The sequence below is a fragment of the Aplidium turbinatum genome, chromosome 10 (assembly GCF_918807975.1).
Source record: "Aplidium turbinatum chromosome 10, kaAplTurb1.1, whole genome shotgun sequence".
Classification (NCBI taxonomy): Eukaryota; Metazoa; Chordata; class Ascidiacea; order Aplousobranchia; family Polyclinidae; genus Aplidium; species Aplidium turbinatum.
The window spans coordinates 17,751,718-17,759,851 of NC_137481.1; positions in this window are offsets into that span (position 1 = coordinate 17,751,718).

Sequence of the window (8,134 nt, forward strand, 5' to 3'; positions counted from 1 at the left end):
TAGCCGAATCAATTAAACACAAGCACAAAGTAAGTACCAACTTTATCTTGTCATAACTTAAACTTCATTAAATTGTACCGATTCTCAGCAATTTAATTTTTACAATAAAATTATTAAACTTTTGCAAGTGGAAAGAGTATGTTTTGCTTTATGCACATGAAAAGTTTCAGATTAATATCTCATCTACCAAACGAGCAATCGTTGTTCAAACTTAACCGCCCAGCGAAGCTTTTTTCCAATGCATTGTAAAGGCGAATCGATCCTTATTCAGTATACGCCACCCCTGTTTGCAGTGATCGGTAAATAGTCCTTCCACTAAACTTGCTGTAGTTTTCTCGTTTCTGCTCAGATTTTAACAATTTTGCCATCGTTGGAAAGCACGATCATACATCTTCACGAATCAATTGGCTACAATTCCAGAACAAGTACTATCTTTATCTTGTAATAACTTAAACTTCACCAACACGTACCGATTCTCAGCAATTTAATTTTTACAATAAAATCATTAAATCTTTGCAAACTAAAAGAGTATGTCTTGCTTTATGCACCTGAAAAGTTTCAGGTTTATATCTTATCTACCAAACGAGCAATCGTCGTTCAAACTTAACCGCCCAGCGAAGCTTTTTTTCAATGCATTGTAAAGGCGAATCGATCCTTATTCAGTATACGCCACCCCCTGTTTGCAGTGATCAGTAAATAGTCCTTCCACTAAACTTGCTGTAGTTTTCTTGTTTCTGCTCGAATTTTAACAATTTTGCCATCGTTGGAAAGTACGATTATATATCTAGCCGAATCAATTAAATGCAAGCACAAAGTAAGTACTAGATATATCTTGTGATAACTTGAACTTCTCCAACTTGTACCAATTCTCAGCAATTTACTTTATACAATAAAATTATTAAATCTTTGCAAATTGAAAGAGTATGTCTTGCTTTATGCATCTAGAAAGTTTCAAGTTTATATCTTATCTACAAAACTGGCAATCGTCGTTCAAACGTAGCCGCTGGACGACACTTTTTTTCAATGCATTGTAAAGGCGAATCGATCCTTATTCAGTAGCGTAGCCTATACGCCACCCCCTGTTTGCAGTGATCGGTAAATAGTGCTTCCACTAAAATTGCTGTAGTTTTCTCGTTTCTGCTCGGATTTTAACAATTTTGCCATCGTTGGAAAGTACGATTATATATCTACCTGAATCAATTAAATGCAAGCACAAAGTAAATATTAGCTTTGTCTTGTGATAACTTAAACTTCACCAACTTGTACCGATTCTCAGCAATTTAAATTTTACAATAAAATCATTAACCTTTACAAATTGAATAAGTATGTCTTGTTTTATTCACCTCAAAAGTTTCAGGTTGATATCTCATCTACCAAACGAGCAATCGTTGTTTAAACTTAACCGCCCAGCAAAGCTTTTTTTCAATGCATTGTAAAGGCGAATCGATCCTTATTCAGTATACGCCACCCCCTGTTTGCAGTGATCGGTAATAGTGCTTCCACTAAACTTGCTGTAGTTTTCTCGTTTCTGCTCAGATTTTAACAATTTTGCCATTGTTGGAAAGCACGATCATACATCTACACGAATCAATTAAACAATAGCACAAAATAAGTACTAGCTTTATCTTGTGATAACTTTAACTTCACCAACTTGTACCGATTCTCAGCAACTTAATTTTTACAATAAAATCATTAAATCTTTGCAAACTAAAAGAGTATGTCTTGCTTTATACACCTGAAAAGTTTCAGGTTTATACATATCTCATCTACCAAACGAGCAATCGTCGTTCAAACTTAACCGCCCAGCGAAGCTTTTTTTCAATGCATTGTAAAGGCGAATCGATCCTTATTCAGTATACGCCACCCCCATCTCTACAAATAAACGTATTCAAAACTTTTGTTTCGGCCAACGGCCCGAAGCCAAATATTCACACTTTGTAATCTACGATTCTATGTCGGCAATGATTTTGCCGCAGCAAAAATGCGTTCATTTTGAAAACTGTCGAGTTGGAGACAACAGCTTGTCCTGTGCGCAAGTCGAACCTGTCTTTTTGAGGTGAAAAATTTTTAATAATTTTTCTGGCTTTTCTGGCTTCTTTAATTTAAAAAAAATAAGCCTGCACAGCTTTCCTTTTCCAGCTTAGGGTTCAGTGTTACCACTCACATCAATTTTTAAAACATCAAATTTTTTCATAAAAAACATCAAATTCAAGATTAAAACATCAAATTGAAAGCTCGGGTGCGTTTTGTCAATAAAATGATAAAAAAAGATAACAATTACATTAAATCTAGACTTTCTTCGTAAAATTTACTTAAAGGTTTATTTAAAAAACATGTTTTCAAGAAAAACTACTTGGCCAGCAGAATTTTATATGCAACTAAAATAACACTGGTCTACAAAAAAAGGATTTTTTTTGCTCCAAAACTTTGAAGACTGATTTAGAGTAATTTTGGGATGCTGAATCAAAATCTGACCGCAGATTTATCCATCACGTCAGGTTTGTGAGATATAATAACAACAAATTGTTACTTTTATCAAAAGTGGAAGATTTGGCGTTGCGTTTACTACCAACATATGCAGTGCTATAACGAAAGGTTAGTGTTAGACAGGCCAAAACAGCCTAAATAAGGCTACTGGACAAGCATTGACATAGGCCTGCTTAAATCTTTGTGGTTTCATGCAAAACATTGACGAAGGAGGGGTTCAGTTATACTTTTAGCTTCCCTTTTAGTTTGTTATTACTGCCTTGTTAATAATGTTGCTTAGACAATAAATTGGTATCAAAATTATAGTCGGTGGGTGTATTTCAGTTACTTATGCACCACATGGCCTGTATTTCTGGATATAGCACAATGTGTATGTGCAATGAACGCAACATCAAATCTTCCACTTTTGACAAAAGTAACAATTTGCTGTTATCTCACAAACCTGACGTGATAGGATAAATCTGAGGTAAGAGTCGGACTCAGCACCCCAAAATTGCTCTAAATCAGTTTTCAAAGTTCATAGGCCTATAGCAAAAATCGTGTAGACCAGTGAGTACGCTTTCAATGCAGTACCTTTTTAATTTTGGCGGCTGATATTTGCAAATAAGCTTACCTACAGTATATACAACTTAAGCCTGTATTTTAAAACCCTACTCGACTTCAAGTTTGACTCACTTCGGATGTAATGCAAAACTGATTTTACAAAATGCATCTTTTATGATAAATGAAGTCCAGCAATTGGCTAGTTATGAAACATCAAGTTAAAGTACCGTATCACACTTTAGCCTACTTCATGGGGTCGAATTTTTAGTCAAGGCCGACTTGAGCTCAAGTAAGGTTTTAAAATATGACCCTTAATGTCTTCATCTTAGATACTACAACCAGTCTATCAGTTTTCTTCACAACGGCTCATCATGCTCATGTATCTTTTACGTGGACCACCATTGCTCATAAATTCCACTAGCCTATTTGATGGTTGCCAGCTAGTGCAGCTTCCACTACTTTGGGATACAAGTTGGCGAGCTAGAAGCTTTATTTTTAAAGTTACCGTATTGAATTCACCAAATTGATTATATTTTATTTAGTCTGAGCTAGTTAACACCAAATCGCTTAACATCAGATTTTTGGGCAAAAACATCAAACATCAAAAAGTTACCCAAAAACATCAAATTTGATGTAATTACATCAAGAGTGGCATCGCTGTTAGGGTTTCCCACTTTCCCTAGACTGAAGAAAAAACTGATCCGTGTTTCCAATTTAAATTTGAAGTTTCATAACTGATTTTTTTTAAAAGTTTGTTTGTTTGTCATATTTTTATCCTGCATTGCGGGAAAGCGGACTTGAGCGTTATGCATCGATGTACGCCTTCTGACGTAGGCTACACCTGACCCACGCTGCAGCCGACGGCAATGTCTGTTTCCGGTTGTCTACACTACTTATGACTTAAATTTGGTACTACCCATTACTCGAAATCGATCACTGGGTAGAGGCAATTATCGTAAAGTTTCTTGCCCAGAGAAACAACAGCAAGTGCGGGTGGCTGGAGTCGAACATGCAGGCTCTCGACTGCGAGCCCAACGCGCTAACCACTCGGCCAAGTTGAATGTTTACGTTTACAAAAGTTTAATTTCTTGAAAGTTTACGCGGCGCGGCTTTGTCATTTCAACCTTCCACGCGGCGCGGCGCGGCACACGGCGAAAAAAATCAGAAACGGCCGCGTGCGCGGCGCGGCTTGCATCACTATATACAGTTTATAGTTGCCTAAGTAGTGCTTTCGGTTAGAGGGAGCCAAAGAGTATAAACGTGAGAAATCGCGATGTCCCGCTTTGCCCCGTCTTCCCGTGTCGTTATGTCGATTATAAAGAATCCGAGTAGCCTAACACACGCGCGCTGCACTGGGAAAACAACGCAGAACGGCGCAATGTAAATGTAGAAAATCCTACACACTGTTCTACATTTGCATTATGAAAAGTATAAAACAGAGAAAATTTATTATCATTGTGTTGCAACCAGTGGCGGATTTAGGGCAAAATTTTAAGGGGGCGCCAAAGAAGTATGGAACAACCTCGCTGAAAATGGCTTGGGTAAATTTTTTGCGTTTTTATCAATAAAATTGCCTATCTAAGTCAGGTAGGCTACCAGTCATTCCCACATCACAAATCAACACCACAAGTGACAATCAGTTGTAAAGTTGAGGCAATGCTATAATGCCGCTTGTGGCAATTAAAAGCAATAACAAATGTGAAATGATAATTTAGTTATTTTCCACTAAAAATTTAGGCTATACAACAGTGATTGCTTCAAGTGAATGAAAAGGGGTAACCACCAAAATCCATTTCAATAAATCACCAACCTAGAGTGCCTGAAGCTCACTGGTGCATAGCCCAAAAAAATGCATTATAAAAAACATTCAAACGGTGAGGCCTAGGTGTACTTAATACAAGTGAGTGGTACTCAGTTAAAATATTGCAAATAAAAAAATAATTCAAATATGAACAAAGCGCTTGCAGCAATAAGAGTCTACTAACCTATTTCTATTTTGTAGAATAAGTGTTACGGACAATTTTCATATCAAACGTCATATAAAACCGTTCAGGTCTACTGAATCTTGGCGTCTGACGTAATGGACTATTGCAAAAAACGAGCAGATTGCAGAATCGTTTGCAAGACCTGTAAAAAATTTGCAGCTGCGGCATAGCATTAGCCTACAACTACATCATTGTTAAATCTTTAATTACTTGAACAAGTGTAAGCCAAACTTGAGCAGGTGTGAGCTAGACTTGAACAGGTGTTAGCCAAACTTGAAACAGGTGCTTGAATAACTTATCATTGCCTATCATTATTACGTCACATAGCTGCTTACGTGCGATTTGGAATATTGCAAATTATCTCATTCGTAAAATTGTTGCTTGAAAGTTAGTCGCATATTTAACTGTTTTGCTTAGTGCTGCCAGCTGGACGAAATTTCCGTCTTTTATCTAAGTAGTTTGGATTGTAGTGACAAGTTTTTAGTGGTGTATCGCGTTGCACTTCATTTTCGATAGCCGCGGTCTAATTTTACAGAAATACACTTTTTGAATAGACGTTTCAGAAGAGTGTTTCTTTTTCGGTCATTACATACAGACAAACGGATCCGGGAATCTTATGTTACAATTTTCCCACGAAGAGATTTTGGTTTACCGCTGTGACCAGTATGCGAAATTGAAATAACTTAAGTGAAAGTAAGTCTACTTGCCGAGACTAAACATCACGCATTGTTTTACGTTAGTAAAATGAAAATTTACAAGTTAAAGTATAGCATAAAAAGGAAATTTGCATGCAGACATAAAAAATAAATTGGAATTTTAGGGGGCGCCATAGGTAGGCCTAAATCTGCCCCTGGTTGCAACAGTATTGTGATTGCGTTTTCCCAATTATGTAGGGTAGGCGATGTTGGCGAATGCGTAGCTAACGTGATGAGTCCGGAGTCTCTTTAATTGAGTAGTTGGTATCGGCATTCCTACATTTTTTGCTTGCTCTGAAGTATAGGCCTAGAATCAGGGGCGCCGGAAGCGGAGGGCGGCAGGGGGTGGATGCTCCCCCTGCCCTCAATTTTTCTGCAGATGGAGGGGCAGGGGGGCAATGGTGCCTCTTTGAAGTCATGTAAGCTACTGCACATTGTGCAATATAACAATTTCTGGTATTCGCTTTCAGCCTAATTATAATCTTTAATTTTTGCCTCAAAACTATATTTACGGCACAAAATTTTGCATCACAGTAGCCTACAGGCCTTAAAACTCGTTTTTTTTTCGGCAGCTATCGTGGCCTACCGGGAGCTCCTTCTCGTCGGCCAAGTCTGCGTGCTTGGAGGCCAAATACAAAATAAAAATAACGATAGCACAAGTAAATAGAATTAAACTTGCAACAATGCTAAAATGATCAATTTAGCGCTGTTGAAGTCTGGGCCTGGGCGACGTCCTACAATAGAATCGTTGCACCACGCAACAACTGCTTTATCGGAATTGTAATCCAGTACTGCGGGACCACTTAACGACACTCGCACGAGTGTCTCCAATGTGGCTGATTTTATAGGAGTTCGCCACCCCCCTAGAATTCTTTTTTACAACGAAAAACAACGTCATCGTCAACATGTGCTGACGATGACGGCAAAGTAATAAAATAAGTATTTCAATGATGTGAAGGACATTACCGGTACTAAAAGAAGCATAATTTTTGCAAAATATCATCAAAAAATGTTTTCCCCTGGGATATCAACTAACCTAGTTCTTCTTTTTAACAACGATTCAATGTCCGACAACATTGAATCGACATAAAAACGACAATATTGCCAGCCGATGTAAATTAGCACTTCGGATTAAGACTTTGTTAAAATAAACGTCAGGAATTACAAACAAGACTTACAGCGCTGGTGATCGCAGATGGATATATTCCATCAATAACAAATATTCCCGCACAATGCAACAGTGGCGATTATGGCGCGCTGACCTAATTTTGCGTCACTGTTTGATACTACAGTACATATTTTCGACAGTCAGTGGCGCCGGCAGGGGGGGGGCAGGCGGGGCAGCTGCCCCCCCAATGTTTTGGGCATCATCTTTTTAATTTTTTTTTTTTTTTAATACATATTAATATTATTTTTTTAATATTTGGATCCCAGCCTCAAGTAAGTCAACTCAAGTTGCAAGGGGGGGGGGGGGGGGGGGGGGGGGAGGTAAAAGCTCTCTCTTTAAAAAAAAGTATGGTAAACCTTGATGACTAAAGTGTACGGTAGATAAAAAGATTTTCTACAGAAGCAAAGATATAGACTTTTTAAATTTTTAACTAACGTCACATTGATGTAGAAAAATAACAACCTGTTAAATTTTTGATACCTCACACTCCCATGACTTCTTCCGCGCGCATTTTGGCATTGGTTGCTTGCAGTGATTCTTTCACTTAAACAAAACGTTTGTTTCAGCAGTTTTGAGTTGTTCGATTCTTAAGTTGTAAAGGAGACTCAATTTCTCCAATATTTATCATTTATGTTTCTTCTTTAATTTCAGCAGAGTATAAAACTTGTAAAAGTTTTTCATCCATACGACGTCATGAATGAAATTATATCTCAAATCGGCGTAATGACGTGACATCATCTAAACATTTTACCGAATAATAAATTAACAAATTCGATCGTCAAAAGTGGTTTGGTGGTGGTAAATATTACGTAATGAAAAAAATGTGATAAGGTTGGAAGACATTACGTCATGTATTTTCAATACAAATATGAAGTTTAAAACTTATTCTTTTCTTCATAGTCGTAATCCTCCTTCAAAGCGGTACTACAAAGAACCATTTTCGATAAGGGGGGCATCAAGAATAAGTCGACATGACTTTTAACCCTTAGAAGGTTGGGCTCCTGGAGTCTTGCTCAGTTTGGGGGGGGGGGGGGCTGACAATTCTTCTTATGGTTTAAGAGTGATATCTCTGTTATTTTGGCACGGTTTCAAAATTTGGGATTCACTTTGTAAAATTATTCACGCTGAGCATATATCCGAAAATTAAAACTATGTGAATTTTAGAACTGCTCATATACGTTGAAATGTTGAGGTCACTTATGAGTGTAATTTGTAGCGTGAGTTTACACATTATTTTTTGGTAGAGTAATGAAGAA